This window comes from Prionailurus viverrinus, chromosome C1 (assembly GCF_022837055.1).
Source record: "Prionailurus viverrinus isolate Anna chromosome C1, UM_Priviv_1.0, whole genome shotgun sequence".
Classification (NCBI taxonomy): Eukaryota; Metazoa; Chordata; class Mammalia; order Carnivora; family Felidae; genus Prionailurus; species Prionailurus viverrinus.
The window spans coordinates 110,451,003-110,470,273 of NC_062568.1; the positions used below are offsets into that span (position 1 = coordinate 110,451,003).

General features: G+C 43.8%; 1 long non-coding RNA gene across 4 annotated transcripts in view; it reads right to left on the reverse strand.

Moving 5' to 3' along the window:
* Positions 1 to 19,271, reverse strand: part of LOC125173689 (uncharacterized) — a 101,285-nt gene that overhangs the window by 81,879 nt on the left and 135 nt on the right. For 2 of the 4 annotated variants that reach the window (XR_007155120.1, XR_007155118.1), the window contains exon 2: positions 17,837 to 18,758. This is a non-coding gene — a long non-coding RNA (uncharacterized LOC125173689). Of the gene's footprint in view, positions 1 to 279; positions 1,440 to 17,836; positions 18,759 to 19,152; positions 19,269 to 19,271 lie in introns of those variants that run through there. The other 2 variants (XR_007155119.1, XR_007155117.1) reach the window with 2 other exon arrangements.

A 19,271-nucleotide genomic window follows, 5' to 3' on the forward strand; every position in this document is an offset into this window, starting at 1 on the left:
CAGTAAAGCTGGGGAGATATGTAGGCAGGGGAGGTGTAGGGACAGAAGTGAACTGGAAACACAAGCCCTGTCTGAAGGCAGTGACACTACTCTGCTCAATCCACTGTAATGTGGAAGTGCAGAACTAATGTTGACAAATACTTCAATTTTCCCCCCATAAGCTAGAAATTCAGATTTTTTTTAATGTTTATTTATTTTTGAGACAGAGAGAGACACAGCATGAGCAGGGAAGGGGCAGAGAGAGAGGGAGACACAGAATGTGAAGCAGGCTCCAGGCTCTGAGCTGTCAGCACAGAGCCCGACGCGGGGCTCGAACTCACGAACTGTGAGATCATGACCTGAGCCGAAGTCGGACGCTTAACCGACTGAGCCACCCAGGCGCCCCTAGAAATTCAGATTTTTATCTAAAATCGTCCCTGTTCAACATTGGAAACAAATTCAAAATATTTTTTAAAACATCACACAAACAGAGCATCTCTGCAGGACTGATACAACTTGCTTGTGAGTTCCACCCCAAAAGGGTTTCTGTCTGGGGAGGGCACAGTAGAAACAGGGTCTGGGGAGCAGGTTTCTGGCAGTCCCAACCCCAAGGGAGAGGGCAAAGGGGGGCTAGCTGCAAGCCCAGGGGGGAGACACACGAGCCCACACTAGGGATATGGGAGCCAAGAGAGCATGCGGTGAGCATCCCCACATCATAAATCAACCGAACGAGACACAGCCAGAGATCAGGTCTCGGTGGCACCACTGTGCAAAGGGATCCAGTTCAGTCTGAGTGCCTGCCTCCATCGCAAAGTCCACTCACCTACGGACATTTGCCTGCACTCCTCAGCCCCAACCCATCCTCTTGAGGTGCCTGTGGGACCTCGGCATGGTCCATATGGCACCAACGAGGAAGTCTGCCCGCTAGTCCCCTAGCTGCCATAGTCTCACTCCATTACCTTATGCAAATGGCAGGCACACAGAGGCTGTTTCTCCATCTGGGTGCCCAAAGGAAAGCCTTCTGGACACCCTGACCTTCCTCTCGGACACGGTGAAAGGAGCAATAAGGAAACATTTGCAAAGCCCCCAGACCCACCTGTTGGCAGACGAAGGAGAGTTGCTATATAAATTATTAAAGAGACCGACCTGAGCCAAAGGGAGTCAGGGAAACTTCATTATTATGCGTGGTGCATGGCTGTCTTTTGAATATTCTGCTTCCTTGGTTTCCAATTTCCTTTTCTTAGTGAATCTTTCTCCCTCATAAATCTTTGCATCGCAATGTTCTGTTCTTTCTTCTTTTGTGTTCTGAACTGGGAGTTCTCGCAACCCCTCCATGGTTAATCCACTCTTCCAAACGTTGCAGGCTCCGAGCGGCACTGTTCATGGTTATCGCTCTTGAAGGCAGGTGACACCCTTCTGCCTCCACTCTCTGTAGGGCCTGCTGCCCTGAAGGACAGGTTCTGGAGGGAAGGCAGGGGAGGGGGCGTTAAGGAGAGCCAGGCAGGCAGGGAATGCTCCCACCACTCTCTCCTCCTCTCCTAGCTGGCCAAGGAAACACTCCCCAACCATTCTCTAGAACAAACAAAGCGAGCACCAGGGCCTTTCTGTGAATCTGGCAGCCGGTGATCACAGAAGGAAGACTTCCAATGCCCCCAGGGATGGCACCTGGCCCAGAATTAGCATCAAGTGCCCTCTAGTGGGAATCAGAGGCACCCTTTCTAAGAGGCAAATGCTCGTGTCCTGTCCAAATCGGACATCAGCATTAGTGGTAGCATACGATGGGGAGGAAATCACAATTGGTATCTTCATCACTAAAAACCAGAGAGAAAGGCTTCCTTTGGTATCAAGAGGAATCTGACATATGAGCAAATGTGTGCCACTCTAATTAGGCCCCATTTCTCTGGCAGAGACCGTACATACACAAGTGAGGGACCAGCAGTGATCTCGGGGTGGCACGTGAGCGTGTGGTAGGCACACAGGCATGAACATGTTTCCCCTTTGCCCTCGTGTTTGAAACGTGTTGAGGCAGACACAGCTGTTTAAACCGGCATCCCTGTTAATCTCTGTGTTCCCAGTGCCTAATGGTTACGTGACTGAACTGAATTTAAATTGCTGTAAGCTTGTTAATTGCAAAGGAACAGAAAAATTTCAGGGGGATGGTGGTTGGGAGCTGTATTTCTACCACTCTGCCTGCTGATACACACCCCCCACTCTGCATAGCTCCTGCCAGATAGTCAAAAGAACGGGGTTGGTGTTGGGCTTAACTTTATGCCTGGAGGGTCACATGGTATAATGAAAAATCTTGGGTTCTGGACTCAGATGTGACTTCAGTTCAATGGGAGTTACTCCACTTACTAATTGTGGGAACTGTACAAGTTTGTTAAGCTTTCTGCCCATCAGTGCCTTCATCTTTAAAATGAAAATACTGGCGCGCCTGGGTGGCTCAGTCGGTTAAGCGGCCGACTTCAGCTCAGGTCATGATTTCACGGTCCGTGAGTTCGAGCCCCACGTCGGGCTCTGTGCTGACAGCTCAGAGCCTGGAGCCTGTTTCAGATTCTGTGTCTCCCTCTCTCTGACCCTCCCCCGTTCATGCTCTGTCTCTCTCTGTCTCAAAAATAAATAAATGTTAAAAAAAATTAAAAAAATAAAAATAAAACGAAAATACTAAGACCTGTTTCAGAATCTATATATTTTATTTAGCCTAATGCAAACTATTCAAGCCATGTATAGACACGTATTTAATGACATGGAAACTTTATGATATATTAAGTAAAGAGAAGGTTATGGAACAGGTGTAGAACACCTACAGGTATAGAATATTCTATAGGTGTAGAATAGCACCGTTTGTAAAGTGAAATAACACTACTGTCTGGGTGTCCCCAGGTTTTCTTGTGTTTTGGGCCCACTGCTACCACACACGCACAGCACTGTGACAGAAATGAGGGGACCCACTGGGTCCAGGGTGCCTGTCCACTGGTGTAGTCTCTGCCTGGACAGTTCTTTTCAAGGCCACAGCTTCTGTGATTTGTCTCTAATTACTCCCCAGGGTGGAATCTCTGCACATTTACCATCACACCTATTCCTTTTTCCCCACAAAAGCATCCCGAGAGTTAGCATTCCACGTCTAAGAATAAAGTACACTGGTAAGCTGATGAGAAGAGCTGCTTTGCACTTTTGGGTTTTATACACATTTGGGCAAAAGAGAACTAATCTAATCGAGGATTCAGGAGACTCTTCACTGTCACAAATGACTAACCAGTAATTATCTCATCTATGAAATGATAGGGGAAAGGCACTGAAAGGGGCACCCCAATGCCCTGTTGTACTCTGTTGATAATAGTAAAAGCTGGTTCAAATCTTTGGAAAACTATCTGATAAGAGCCTTTAAAATGGCACACCTTTAACCCAGTAATTCTGGGACTGGAGCCTAAGAAAATAATTTAGAACACATAAACACTTTCATGCACGAGAACATGCATGGTAGCATTATTTATGCTGGTAAAAAACTTAAAAAAAAAAAAAGAATAAACAACAATAATCATTCAAGGCATAAGTAAATAATGACCCACCCAAATGTTAGAATAGTTACCCAACGCTGTGAGAAATGGTTTCCAAAGATGGCGGACAACATTACGAGTGATTTTTTTTTTTTCTTTCTGCTGAAATATTTACTTCATTCTACAAGAAGTGAGGACTAGAACACTTTCTTACACGCTTCACAAAAATAAACTCAAAATGGATAAAGGACCTGAATGTGAGACAGGAAACCATCAAAACCCTAGAGGAGGAAGCAGGAAAAAACCTCTCTGACCTCAGCCACAGCAATTTCTTACTTGACACATCTCCAAAGGCAAGGGAATTAAAAGCAAAAATGAACTATTGGGACCTCATGAAGATAAAAATCTTCTGCATTGCAAAGGAAACAACCAACAAAACTAAAAGACAACCAGTGGAATGGGAAAAGATATTTGCAAATGACAGATCAGACAAAGGGCTAGTATCCAAAATGTATAAAGAGCTCACCAAACTCCACACCCGAAAAACAAATAATCCAGTGAAGAAATGGGCAGAAAACATGAATAGACACTTCTCTAAAGAAGACATCCAGGGGCGCCTGGGTGGCGCAGTCGGTTAGGCGTCCGACTTCAGCCAGGTCACGATCTCGCGGTCCGTGAGTTCGAGCCCCGCGTCGGGCTCTGGGCTCATGGCTCAGAGCCTGGAGCCTGTTTCCGATTCTGTGTCTCCCTCTCTCTCTGCCCCTCCCCCGTTCATGCTCTGTCTCTCTCTGTCCCAAAAATAAATAAACGTTGAAAAAAAAAAATATTTAAAAAAAAAAAAAAAAAAAAAGAAGACATCCAGATGGCCACATGAAAAGATACTCAATGTCACTCCTTATCAGGGAATTACAAATCAAAACCACACTGAAATATCACCTCATGCCAGTCAGAGTGGCTAAAATGAACAACTCAGGAGACTATAGATGCTGGAGAGGATGTGGGAACCCTCTTGCACTGTTGGTAGGAATGCAAACTGGTGCCGCCACTCTGGAAAACACTGTGGAGGTTCCTCAAAAAATTAAAAATAGATCTACCCTATGACCCAGCAATAGCACTGCTAGGAATCTACCCAAGGGATACAGGAGTGCTGATACATAGGGGCACTTGTACCCCAATGTTTATAGCAGCACTTTCAACAAGAGCCAAATTATGGAAAGAGCTTAAATGTCCATCAACTGATGAATGGATAAAGAAATTGTGGTTTATAGACACAATGGAATACTATTTAGCAATGAGAAAGCATGAAATATGGCCTTTTGTAGCAACGTGAATGGAACTGGAGAGAGTTATGCTAAGTGAAATAAGTCATACAGAGAAAGACAGATACCATATGTTTTCACTCATATGTGGATCCTGAGAAACTTAACAGAAGACCATGGGGGAGGGGAAGGCAAAAAAAAAAAGAAAAAAAAGTTAGAGAGGGAGGGAGGCAAACCATACGAGACTCTTAAAAACTGAGAATAAACTAAGGGTTGATGGGGGGGTGTGAGGGAGGGAAAAGAGGGTGATGGGCATTGAGCAGGGCACCTGTTGGGATGAGCACTGGGTGTTGTATGGAAACCAATTTGACAATAAATTTCATATTTAAAAAATTTTTTTTAATCTGAAAATTTCAAAAAAAAAAGAAGTGAGGATAATTTTGAATTTGGAAAAAATAACTTTCATTATTTAAAAAAAACAAGAGTCCAGATTAGATCATCATTAGGGTCACTGGTCACAGGTTGGGTTCTTCAGAAGCAGATGCCGAGCTGGATTTCAGGTAGAAGATGTTGGTCAAGGATAGATACTTGGGCAAGGAAGGGAGTGGAAGGAGAATGAATCAGAGGAGGCAGTAAAGACCTGAAGAGGCTTTACCACCCCACTAGAGCACTTTAGAGCAAGCACTGCCCACATGAGTGTCCCACATTGGGTCAAAATGGCCTGACCTTTCTCAGTCACCAAATGCAGGCTGCACGCAGAAGGGCACGACCTCAGGTGAAGAGTGGCCTCTGTAGCTGAGGCAGAATCAGACGGATTTAACAGCTAGAGGCTCCTCTTGATTACACCCCTTGCAGTTGGGCAGTAAGTCTTTCCTGGAAGGGAGATCTAGGTGCCTTCCACAACCATGCCTTCCCTCCTCGATTCCGGTTCTTAGGCTCCCGCATCACATGCTTAGTTACTACACAAACAATAACAAAACAATCTTACGTAGCACGTTTACCATGTTCTCACATATGGCACGCTTCCCTAATTCATAGGACGGAACCAAGAGGACTGTGAGGGATGTTTTTTAAAAGCACTGCACAGCTTTTTCATGACATTTGCTTTCCCCACTTCAGTAAGGCCATTTCATCTAAGATTGGTTCAAATTGTGAAACAGGGAACTTAAGCGCTTCCTCTTCTCAATGCAATTCTCTCCCCTGCTAGCAACTCTTTTCCTTGTTCCTGTCAGACAGCTGTTGCTCTAATATTGGCAAAAATCCCTGCGCTCATGGTAACATCTTACCCCAGCCTCTCCTTCAGGTAGCTCCGTCTCTCTTTTCTACAACTGGCTAAGCCTGGAAAATGACCGACACACTTAATGCAAACAGGTTCTAATGACTAAGTACAATGCACTATTCTGCCAAACACAGTTGTGTTTCAAAAGTGGTGCCCACATGTAACAACAGAAGCATAGGTAACAAAAGAAAAAAATAAATTGGATTTCACCCAAATTCAAGACTTTCGTGTATCAAAGGACATTATCAATGGAGCGAAAAGATAACCCACAGGAGAAAATATTTGCAAATCATATATCTAATAAGGTACTGACATATATATAAGGAACTCCCCAAAACAAACAAAAAAAAGCCAAACAAAACTCAAAAATGAACTTTTTGGGGCACCTGGGTGGCTCAGTCAGTTGAGTGTCCGACTTTGGCTTGGGTTGTGATCTCACGGTTCGTGAGTTCGAGCCCCTCACCAGGCTCTCTGCTGTCAGCCTGTCAGCGCAGAGCCCACTTGGGATTCTCTGTCCCCCTCTCTCTGCCCTCTCCCCTGCTTGTGCTCTCTCAAAAATAAATAAACATTTTAAAAAATGAACTTTTTGATTAGAGATTTCTCCCCAGAGTATACACAAATGGCTAATAAGCAACCGAAAAGATGCTCAGCATCACTAGTCACTGGGGGAAATGCAAACCAAAACCACGACGAAATACCACTTCATGCTCATTAGGATGGTTATTATAAATAAACAAAAACAAAATGAAAAACAGAAAATAAGCATTCGCAACGACGTGAAGGAATTGGATCACTTACGCATTGCTGGTGGGAATGTAAAATGATGTAGCTGCTGTGGAAAATATGGCAGTTCCTCAAAAAAGTTAAACATAGAGTTATCATAAGAGTCAGCAGTTCCATGTCTGGGGACCTACCCAAAAGAACTGAAAGGGACTTGAATGGACATTGGTGCACCCATATTTGTAGCAGCATCATTAACAATAGCCAAAACATGGAAATAACCCAAATGTTGGATGAAGTGGTGTGTACATACCATGGAATATTATTCGGCCTTAAAAAGGAAGGGAATTCTGATATGTGCTACAATGTGGATTAACCTTGAGGACATCACGCTAGGTGAAAAAGCCAGACACAAAAGGCTACATATTATACGATCCCATTGATATGAAAGGTCTATAATTGGTTAATCCACAGAGGAAGTAGATTAGTGGTTGCCAGGGGCTGGGGGAACGGAGGAATGGAGACTGACTGATAATGAGTCTGAACTCCCCTTTGGGGGTAATGAATATGTTCAGGAATTAGACTGTAGGGATGGTTGTACAGCTTTACGAACATACTAAAAACCACTGAATTTTATACTTTAAAAGGGTGAATTTTATGATATGTAAATTATAGCTCAATTTTAAAATTTGTTCAGATAGTTCCAACTTCACGAAGACCTCCCTGAGCCTTCTGGTTAGGGTTAACCACTCCCTCTTGTGCACAAGCTTTAGATCACATCTTTATTGAGTCATGTCATTTTTTGTAATATCCCAGCCCCTGAGCTCCACCTAGACAGGACTGCATCTTGTCTATGCCTGTATCTTCTACCGGGCACACTGCTTGAAACTCAGCACACAGTCAATAAACACGGGTTGAACTGAAGATATTACCTACTTTCCAAGACTTTATAATACACAGCAATATTGAGCAATCCATTTGTTGGATATGATAAATACTATCCACACATTATGTGTAAGACTTCAGTGACATAAAAATGAAAGATGCATGGTCTCTACCTTTGAGGAACTACAAATTTTTGGTGGAAATAAGCATACTTATATACAGGCATACCTCAATTTATTGCGCTTCACAATACTGTGGTTTTTTTTTTCTTTTACAAATTAAAGGTTTGTGGCAATCCTGCATCAAACAAGTCTGTCGGTGTCATTTTCCCAACAGCATTTACTTTGTTTCTCTGCATTACATTTTGGTAATCTTTACAGTATTTTACACTTTTTCATTATTGTTATATTTGTTGGTCGGCGATCTTTGATGTTACTACTGTAATTGTTTTGGGGCACCATTGGCAAACTTAATCTATAAATGTTGTGTGTGTTCTGAATGCTCCAGCCACCGAGCATTCTCATGTCTTTGTCCCTCTTCTCAGGCCTCATTATTCCCTGAGGCACAATACTATTATGCTAATTAATAACCCTACAATGGTCTGTAAGTATTCAAGGGAAAGGAAGAATCACGTCTCTCACTTTTTTTTTTTTTAATTTTTTTTTTTTTTTTTGCAACGTTTATTTTTATTTTTGGGACAGAGAGAGACAGAGCATGAACGGGGGAGGGGCAGAGAGAGAGGGAGACACAGAATCGGAAACAGGCTCCAGGCTCCGAGCCATCAGCCCAGAGCCTGACGCGGGGCTCGAACTCCCGGACAGCGAGATCGTGACCTGGTTGAAGTCGGACGCCTAACCGACTGCGCCACCCAGGCGCCCCACGTCTCTCACTTTAAATCAAAAGCTAGAATGATTAAGCTTCATGAAGAAGGCATGTTGAAAGCCAGAGCCTGAGCCAGAGCAAGGCCCTCATTCTCTTCAATTCTATGAAGGCCGAGCAAGGTGAGAAAGTTGAAGAAGAGTTTGAAGCTAGGAGAGGTTGGTTCGTAAGGTTTAAGGACAGGAGCCGTCTCTGTAACCTAAAAGTGCAGGAGGAAGCAGCAGGTGCTGATGCAGAAGCTGCAGGAAGATATCCAGAAGATCCAGCTAAGACAATTAACAAAGGTGGCTACACTAAACAACAGGTTTTCAATGTAGACAAACAGCCTTATATTAGAAGAAGATGCCATTTAGGACTTTGATGACTACAGCAGGAGAAGGCACTGCCTGACTTCAAAGCCTCAAAGGACAGGCTGACTCTCTTGTTAGAGGTTAATACAGCTGGTGACTCAAAGTTGAAGCCGATGCTCAGTTACCATTATGAAAATCTTAGGGCCCTTAAGAACTATGGTAAATCTACTCTGCTTATGCTCTAAACGGAAATGGAAACACAAAGCCTGGATGACCGCACATCTGTTTACAACATGATTTACTGAATATTTTAGGCCCACTGTTGAGACCTGCTGCTCAGAAAAAAAAGATTCCTCTGAAAATATTATTGCTCATTGACAATGCACCTGGGTGCCCAAAAGCTTCAATGGAGATGTACAACAAGATTCATGTTGCTTTCATGTCTGCTAACACAACATCCATTCCACAGCTCATGGGTCAAGGGGTCATTTCAACTTTTGAGTCTATTTAAGAAATACATTTCATAAGGCTGTAGCTGCCAAAGATAGTGATTCCTCTGATGGAGCTGGCCAAAGTAAATGGAAAACCTGGAAAGGATTTGCCATCCTAATACCATTAAGAACACACATGACTCATGGTAAGAGGTCAAAATGTCAGCATTAACAGGAGTTTGGAAGAAGTTGAATCCACCTCTCATGGACGACTTTGAGTGGTTCCGGACTTCAGTGAAGACAGTAACCGCAGATGTGGTAGAAATAGCTAGAGAATTAGAAGTGGAGCCTGAAGATGGGACTGAATGGCTGCCATCTCATGATCAAACTTGAATAGAGGAGGAGCGGCTCCTGATGGATGAACAAAGACAGCGGTTTCCTGAGGTGGAATCTACTCCTGGTGAAGATGCTGTGAAGCTTGTTGAAATGACAACAAAGGATTCAGGACATTACCTAATATTACATACACTCAGTAAAGCAGCGGCAGGGTTTGAGAGGATTGGTTCCATTCTGAGAGAAGTCCTACTATGGGTAAAATGCTATTAAACTTTATTTTTAATGTTTAGGTATTTACTTTGAGAGAGAGAGAGAGAGAGAGCGCCCGCGCACGTGCACGGTGGGGTGTGGGGGGAGAGGGAGAGAGAAAATCCCAAGCAGGCTCCACGCTGTCAGTGCAGAGCCTGAGGTGGGGCTCGATCTCACAAACCATGAGATCATGACCTGAGTTGAGGTCAAGAGTCGGACACTTAATCAACTGAACCACCCAGCCTCCCCTAAAATGCTCTTAAACAGCACATGCTACAGGGAAATTGTTTGTGAAAGGAAGAGCCAATTGACATAGAAACTTCACTGCTGTCTTAGCGTAAGAAATTGTGCAACGACCCAACCTTCGGCAACCACCATCCTGCACCCCTGATTGGTCAGCAGCCAATTGACCACACTGAGGCAGGACCCTCTACCAGCAAAAAGGATTATGACTTGCCGAAAGCACAGTTGGTGGTTAGCATTTTTTAGTGATAAAGTGTTTTTTAATTAAGGTATATGCATTTTTAAGATATAACACTACCGCACGCTTAATATACCACAGCACAGTGGCAACGTCACTTTCGTACGCACTAGGAAACCAAAAAATTCATTTGGCTCACTATTTTGCAGGGAGGTCTGGAACTGAGCTCACAATGTCTCCGAAGTATACCTCGACACAAGGTAGAAAATAAGCACCACGTGAATGGCATGACAATCCATAGCTAGCAGTTCAGTGAAGTAAAAAATGACTACCTTGGGGGTGATGAAGAAGATTTTGTTGACGTAGAGGCATGAAAGTGAACTTTAGGGTTGTAACAAGACGAGAAAATGAAAGCTTCCGCTGAGGCACATTCCAGAGCTGTGTGTTGGACCAAACTGCAAACACTTTCAAAGTAGGTGGTAAAAAGTGGGGGAAGAGAGGCAGGTAACTCTTAAACTGTCACCTACATTGATGGCATAAAGGGACGTTGAACTGGAGAGAGGAAGCATTTTGAACAAAGCATTTCTTTGGAGAGAGAACTACTGAGTGTGAAGAATTCTACCCTCCTCCCCAAGGGTGAAGGAGGAGAGAGGGGGAGATATGCTCCTTACCTCAAATTACAGCGCAGGACTTTGAGGGAACCACCTGCAGAGCTTAATGTGTGTCTCTGGCAGTTTGAGGCACACAGGACTGCCACCTGGCATGTACTTGAGACATGTAAATCTAGAGGGCTGAGGTGTGGGGAAGCAGCCACACTCCCAGAGGCCACCTGGGCAAACAGTGCTTCCTTCCAAGGGACCAGAGGAGGTCCCCGAGGGAAAGGGAGTCAGTCTGCTCAAAATGACCTCCCGCAGGGGTGGGGGCCTTAGCAGAAGCAAGCTGGATGGGGGACTGCTGTGCCATACCTCAGGGTGAAGTGTGGGGAAAGGGAAGGTCTCTGGGGAACCCATGAAAAAGTCCCTAAAAGAGCAATCAACTTTAACCAGCTGCAAGGTTCAGACAGCACCGGTTCGATCATTTCCACAGTACGTACTTATCAACAAGGGTTGTGCTAATTTCCCTTCCTAATTCCTCTTTACTAATGTCCCTCCCCAAACTCCAGACCCTGAAGGGGTCAGAGATAGGTTGATACAATGGAAGAAGAGAAGAAGGAACATTCAAGGAGGAAAGAGAAGCCAAGAATGCTTCTCTTCCTCACCTTCAAATGTCAAACTTCTAGCCTACGGTCAGCCCAAGCATGAGAAGGGGTTCAAGTTCAATTTCAAGGTTCAAGTTCTAATTCTTCTCTTGGACTGCCATTTTAATTCCTGATTGCCACTTTATTTTGTGACTTAAAAAGTGACTGAGTGCTTTTATTACCTCTGAGGGACAACCTTTGTCTCCTCTAAGGGCAAGGAAGAGACAGCCCCTTGGTGAGATGTAAAGAGTCAATTGGGGGGTCAAAAATGAATTTGCCTTAAGATTCCATTCTACCAGTTGTGCTTGTTCAATGGAAGTATTACAGGCAGAGAAACAGGAAAAGGAGCCTCCAGCAAAATTATGGAGGTAGCTAGATCCAAGTTTTATTTGGCAAAGGAGACATAGATAAATACATCTATCCCAGGAGTAGGGACAGCGTGAGGAAGGCTGTAAATATGGACAGGGAGCTGACTGGAAGGGCCTCCAGTGCCAAGCTAAAGAATCACTTAAATACTAAAGTAAAATGTCAGTGTATTTGGCATTTATTTCACATAATGTATTTTAAGTACTTGAGATCAGTAAAACAAAGTATTTAATACATTACAAATACAAAAATTGATAATCGTAAGTAAAATGTAAATATACTGAATATATATTAAATATGCTCTAATATAAAGATAAAATGTTGCTTAAGCACTATATAAAATTTAATTGAGAGTTAAAGATGAATTGAAATTGACAACAACAAAATGAAATAAAATTATGATCTTTTTAAAAAAGTGATCTTGGTCTTTCAATGATGTCATCATTGAGTTATGAAAAACTTTCCAGTTGCTGAAAGTTTCTTTCTGAATCTACACTGGTTAAGGGAATAATAAGGAGATAATTGTAAGCTGTTCTCAAATATTTTTCTCTAGCCTATGATCTTCAAACAATCCTATCTCTTGGGAGATAACTTTGAGGAAATTTGGAGGGGGGCAATGTTTTGTTTCTCTGCAGAAACAACAATTTTTTTATTAAAATTTTTTTAAATGTTTATTTATTTTTGAGAGAGAAAGAGAGAGACAGAGAGACAGAGCATGAGCATGGGAGGGGCAGAGAGAGGGAGACACAGAATCTGAAGCAGGCTCCAGGCTCTGTCAGCACAGAGCCTGATGTGGGGCTTGAACCCTCAAACCCTGAGATCATGATCTGAGCCAAAGTCGGGCACTCAACCAACTGAGCCACCCAGGCACCCCTAACAATTTTTTTATTGGTTACAAGCTACAAGCCATATATATATATACACATATGTATATGTATATATGCATGTGTGTGTGTGTATCTTCCAAAAAAGTATTTCTCATTTGTTTTCATCTTCCTATTTTATCTTACCTAAGTAGAGATGTTAATGCAGATACCATATTAATGCCAATAGTGTCTGTTCATATTCCATTTGCTGGAAAGTCTTTGTAAGAGATAAGAATCATTTCTGCAGTAGAAGCTTTCCTTTGGTGGTTGCTATTTTCTTCTTTTGCTTGAAGTTTATGGAAGTATAGAAGACAGCTTTCTCAACAAGCTCACCTATAGTCAAAGTCTTTAAAAAAATTTTTTTTACATTTATTTGTTTTTGAGAAACAGAGTGAGACAAAGCGTGAGCAGGGGAGGGGCAGAGAGAGATGGAGACACAGAATCTGAAGCAGGCTCCAGGCTCTGAGCAAGCGGTCAGCACCGAGCCTGATGCGGGGTTCGAACCCACAAACTGTGAGATCACGACCTGAGCCAAAGTCGGACGCTCAACCGACTGAGCCACCCAGGTGCCCCATCTATATAGTCCAAGTCTTAATGAAGCATGTCTGTGGTATGTCAAGACATAAATAATTGAGATTTTTTTTTTAAACTCCTAAATTAACAGTATGACACCAACAGAAATACCAGTATTCCAGGTATAAAGCAGCACGGAATACCAGACTGGTGGGCCACTGAACGCTGATACCAAGAATCATCCTGTGGGCAAAGGGGAGCCAATACAAGTGTTTACACAAGGAAATGACGGAGGTACAGAGGCAGAGGTAGACATACCTAATTGGAGTTCTAAGAGCTGCAGGAGAGGATTAAGCCCACGTCCCTCTGCTGAAAGGTGAGCAACTTCGCCGTGAGCCTCTGACAAGGCGTACAGGGGGTTGATTAATAACAGGACGAAAGACGGGAGAAAGGTGTGGAAGACATCTGCTGTGTCCCCTCATCATCCATTGTCCCTTTGCTGCTGAGAGCAGTTCTCTGAGTCTCCTTTGAAGAGCTGCTTTCACCCCTCTGCTCGTATGCTTTGGGTGGGTTTCACTTACTTCCCCATCAACTCCAGGGATGGTCAGAAATGATTTGTTCAGAAATTAAGCATGTGTCCCGAATCTGGCAAGTGATTCTGAGGCCCAGGATCTCTGTTTGCATGAAGGGAAAAAAAGCTCATTGTTTCCAGCTAAGCTGAACGGGGAAGAGCGACGGCCACGGTGCAAACCAGGGGCAGCCTAGCAGTCGCCAGACAGTTTGAAGTTACCCGGTTTGAGGCTCAAAGCAACAGAGAGAGAGAAATGAAGCTGGAGGCTGCAAAAGAAGCCAGAAACCATCTGTATGTCCTCTTTGGAAAAACATCCGTTCAGGGCTTCTGCCCATTTCTTTTCATTAGAAACCAATGTTATCAGTGCTTCTAGCCAGCTAAGCCTGAGGCAGTTCTGAAGTTTTCCATAACGTGGGCTAATCAATTCCTCTCTTTTCTTTCCTCCTGTTAACCCAGCTTGAATCAAGTTTTCTGCCACTTGTGACCCAACAAGTGCTAAATGATATTCAAGAAAATAATCGAGGAAGCCATCAATCACTGAGGTGATAACAGGAAGAGAGAGACTTACTGGTGAGAAGTTCTGAAGGAAAACCAACGTTTTAATCTCACATGTTGGAGGGATACCACACACGCGATATAGCACACAAATTACTAACCCCTTCCCCAGCATAAGTTTAGCAGTATCTACCTGGGGCTCATATTATAGGTCCAGATGTTACACGGGCAGGGGCTCTAATTCAAACTACCCAGCAATCCAATTATAATTATGTACTTATGTTATATCTTTATAATTAATATGATAATACATAAGTAACATTATTATTTTTATTATTATTACTATTGATGGGTTTTCTCTTTTCCAAACTTATTGGGGAAAAGAGAAAACCCATCACTGGGGGAAATAATTTGTTGGAGGTGAAACTATCAATCTTACCTGCCTCAATGTGTGTCTTTACCTCCTTCTTTCCTATCTTGCTGGAAGAGGTGACCCTTAATGAAAGACATAACCCTCCAGTGGATGGCTGATCTTAATTGGAGAGGTGGGACTTCTCCTGTTCAAGGTGGATCCTTCCTCCTTTCTTTATCATACCTTCTCCCACCTCCTTAAGGGCTTTGTCCTATCAATGATTCCTTTTTTCTTGCTTCCTCTCTACTGGCAATTTTCTCCCATTTTTATAAAAAATTCCCCTGTACTAAAATAACGCCGTCCTAGACTATCAGTAGTTCTGAAAGTGTGATCTGAAGAGCTCCTATATCAGAATCACCTGGGGGTACATGTCTAAAACTAAAATTACCAAAATTGCAGAGTCCTGGACCCCACCCCGATCTGTAAGACTCAATGGTGCCCTGGAACCTGCACTTTGACAAACCCTCCAGGTGATTCCAATGCACCAGGCAATGGTGCACTACCCTCTCTTGTGTGTACTGTGAATATTTCACTTTCCCATGATCCTCAAATCTTCAAAAGCATCAAGCCTGGCTCCCCTCCCATACACATACTGATTTTGCAGAAAAAAGAACCATTAAAGGAAAAAAAAACCCTTTAATTCCCATATTATAAATGTAACTCCATTCATGGGGTGCCTGAGTGGTTCAGTCAGTTAAGCGTCTGACTTTGGCTCAGGTCATGATCTCACGGTTCGTGAGTTCGAGCCCCGTGTTGGGCTCTGTGCTGACAGCGCGGAGCCTGGAGCTATGAGCTCTGTGTCTCTCTCTCTCTGTTTGCCCCTCCCCTGCTCAGGCTTTGTCTCTCTTTCTCTCTCAAAAATAAACATTAAAAAAAAAAAGAAAAAAAAGAAACGTAACTCCATTCACACACACCCACCCTTTCTACTTTTCCTCCTGTCAACATGGAAAATATGTACTTTCTCCTTCTGAGGCTAATTATGACATCTGAGTTCATTTGTCCCCTTTTCCTACCCTCCTAAGCGCTCCACTCGATCTTCTATCCTGTCTCTTATATTTTTAACCTCTCCGTATCCACAGCCTTCTTTTTATCAACATTTAAACATATGTACAATTGACCCTCAGACAACATGGGGTTAGAAGTGCTGACCTCTCCCTCCCGGCGCCCGGAGTCAAAAGTCCACCTATAACTTTTGGCTCCCCAAACACTTAACTACTAACAGCCTACTGTCGACCAGGAGTGTTACTGGTAACACAAGCAGTCAGTTAACACGCAGTTTGTACGTTATGTGTATTAGGTACGGTAGGCTTACAATCAAGCAAACTAGTAAAAAGAAAATGTTATTAAGAAAAACATACAGGAGAGGGGCGCCTGGGTGGCTCAGTTGGTTAAGCAGGCGACTTCAGCTCAGGTCATGATCTCACAGTTCGTGAGTTGGAGCCCCATATGGGGCTCTCTGCTGTAAGCTCTGAGCCCACTTGGGATCCTTTGTCTCCCTCTCTCTCTGCCCCTCCCCCACATGCATGCACTTTTGTCTCTCTCCAAATAAATAAATAAACATTAAAAAAATCATAAGGGAGAGAAAACACACTTACAGTATGTACTGTAATTACTGAAAAAACATCCATGTGTAAGCGTATACGCCCTGCTCACACCTGTGTTGTTCAAGGGTCAACTGTGCAAACATCTCCCATCTTCAAGACGATTCTCCCTTAACTTCATGAACCAAACACCTCCAGCGACTGTATTCATTCACCTCCTCTTGTCGGCTAAACTTCTTCAAGATGTCTACACTTACTGCCCACTTGCTGCCCACTTCTGTTTAATTCCCACCCCGCTTTTTTCCTGCAACTTCTCTCACTAAAATGACCCCAAATTCCTTTGTCGTTAAATCCAGTGGACACTCAGTCTGCACGTTATCGGACCTTTCAGTTCCATTTGACGCTGTCGTCCATTCCCTTCTTGGAACCTTGGCTTCCTTGATATCTCACTCTCTTCTTCCTATCTCTGTGCTGCTCCTTCCCACTCTCCTTCTCAGGCTTCTCTCCCTCTGCCCTTCCCTTAAACGGCGGGCTCCTAGAGACCTGTCCTAGCCCCCTTTTTTTTGCTTGCCCCACTCTATCCACTCGCCCCATGAATCTTACCCAGGCCTATTGTTTCAGCTAATAACTAGGTGCAGAAGAACCTCATGTATACATTCCCATCTGAGCTCCAGACCCACACAACCAATTATCTAGAAGGCATTTCTACTTAGATGCCTCACGGGTACCTCACATCAGATATATTCAAAATTACCTTGGCAACTTCCGCTAGACCCCCTTCCAGGTAAAAAGGCATTCTCGTGGAGCTGCCCAAGTCAGGAATTTACCAGTGACCCTTGACTCCTTCCTCCCTCTCTCTCCCCGTTAACTCCCTCCTAAATGTTTCACACTCGGAACAGCCTTTCCCCAATCTTGCTCCCTTCCCATCCAGGGTGATACCCTGGAAGAAAAGGCCACAGTTATACTGACCAAATATTTGCTGTAGTTAATTTAAAAGTAGGCTCCAAGCTTCCTGTCAACCCAGTAAAAATGAAGGAAAAGTAATCTTCACAGTTTATAATCCTCATATATATTTATAATCCTCATATTTATACATATTTATAATCCTCAACTATAATCCTCATAGTTTATAATCCTCGTTAGAGTAACTAACACGTTACTCTAAAAGAAATTTCTCAGGAGGAGATTTATATAGGGAGCAAAATGTGATGAAATGGACAATGTTCTCAACAGCACTCCTGTGATAGATCCTATAATTTCACTCGGCAAGTATTTTTGGAGTACTTACTATGAACCAGGCTCTGTGCTCACCACTGCACATAAAACAAGTGAATGTGGTTCTTTCTTATCTAATCTCATGATTAAAACCAATTTGGGCATCATGTTAAATGCCACTGTCTGCACACAATTTGGTGGGTTTCCCAAGCCATCCCTGCCTGATGGTAAAACTGGGGTCACAACAACAGCAATTCAGTTCGTCCACCTCCTCCCCTCTCCCCCCGGGGCCATCCCCAGACCCTAGGGCGTGACTTCACGATGTCTAGCCTTTCCTTTAAACCGCAGCTCACTTAAAAAAAAAAAAAAATTATAAACAAACAAATGGCACTTACCAGCAGTATCAGCACCACCATGTATCACGTACTCAATATTTATAGGACTCCCCAAGAGTTGTCGTATATGTGCTGACAAACAGTGCTCTCAGCCACCACACAGAATCTGTCATTTTCCAACCTAACCTGCTCTGGCTTCCTGCGGAGATCCACTGCTAAGATATCCCCAGCGCAGTCACCCCAACCACACATGTGTGTCCCGGCCAATGTGTGTGTCCCGCTGCTCTTGCTTAAATAGGTCAAAGGTGCTGCTCCTGATGCTTGACAAACTTGTGTTGAGGCTGCCAGAGTGGAGGGTGTGGGCTAGGGTGGCCTGTCCATTGTGGCCGAAGGTACTGGTTCTCAGATGCCAACGTTACGTCATCTTAAAGCTTACCCTGATGTACTGAAGCTGCCGAAGCTGTTCAAATTATCAGGGTCCTTCCGCACAAAAGTTGTACCATGTTTTGCCACGATGTGGAGAACAGATATCTCTAACTACGGGGATTATAGTTTCCAAAGCAGTGTTGTCTGGCACTCCCGGGGCCTATAGAAAAACAGCTTTCAGTTTGTACTCACATCAGGATGCACAATAAGACTTTGAAGAGAGTCCAACCAGGCAGGGGTGAGGCCAGGGGGAAAACTGTGACAATGAGCCTGTTCCAAAATCACCCTTCCCCCATAGTAGGGTATTCATAACCTTGCAGCTTGCTGAACAAGCTTAGATCCAGGTCAGAAGTCATACTCCGTAAGTATGTTGTCTTCAGATTTGGCCCAGTTTGATCCAGGACTAAAAATCAGAAGGATTTAGGAACTGGTTAGATGGCCTATATTCAGAGTCTTCTCACACAGGTCTCTCCTCTCAACTTGACCTTTGCCTTCAGACACAGCTGGTTCCATTATGTTCTGTTGTCAAGATTTAGAACCCAGGCTTGAGGCAGTCCTATATGCAAGAGAAACCAGACCAACAGGTGCTTACAGGTCACACTGTCCTTTGTAAATTAAGGTGTTTAGTCACTGGGACACTCATAGGCAGGCCCTGGATTTTTCCACAAGAAATATTATGGATATAAGTGAGCTTAAAGTTTTACGTGTATGCGACAACTTGGGCCTCTTTGAATTCAGAAGGGGCCGTTTAATCTTTAATCTTGGTAAGTGAAGATTAAATATAAAACGCCTAGTGCCATCCTTCGCAAGGGGTGATCACTCAGTAAACTGGTGTCTGGGCTCTTAGCCTCACAGACCCCAGCTTCCAGGACGGAAGTGTCCTACACGCCTTAGACTCAAAATTACTCCCCTCTATCACCCAGTTCTACCCCAGTCTTCTCTTTTCCTACCTTATCGGCCAGGCAAAGTCGCGGATTCATTCCTACCAACTACATTGACCACCCAGTCCCGGAGACTTGGACCCTCAGCTGCTGGGGAGCGAGATGCAAAGTCTGGGGCAAGAAATTAC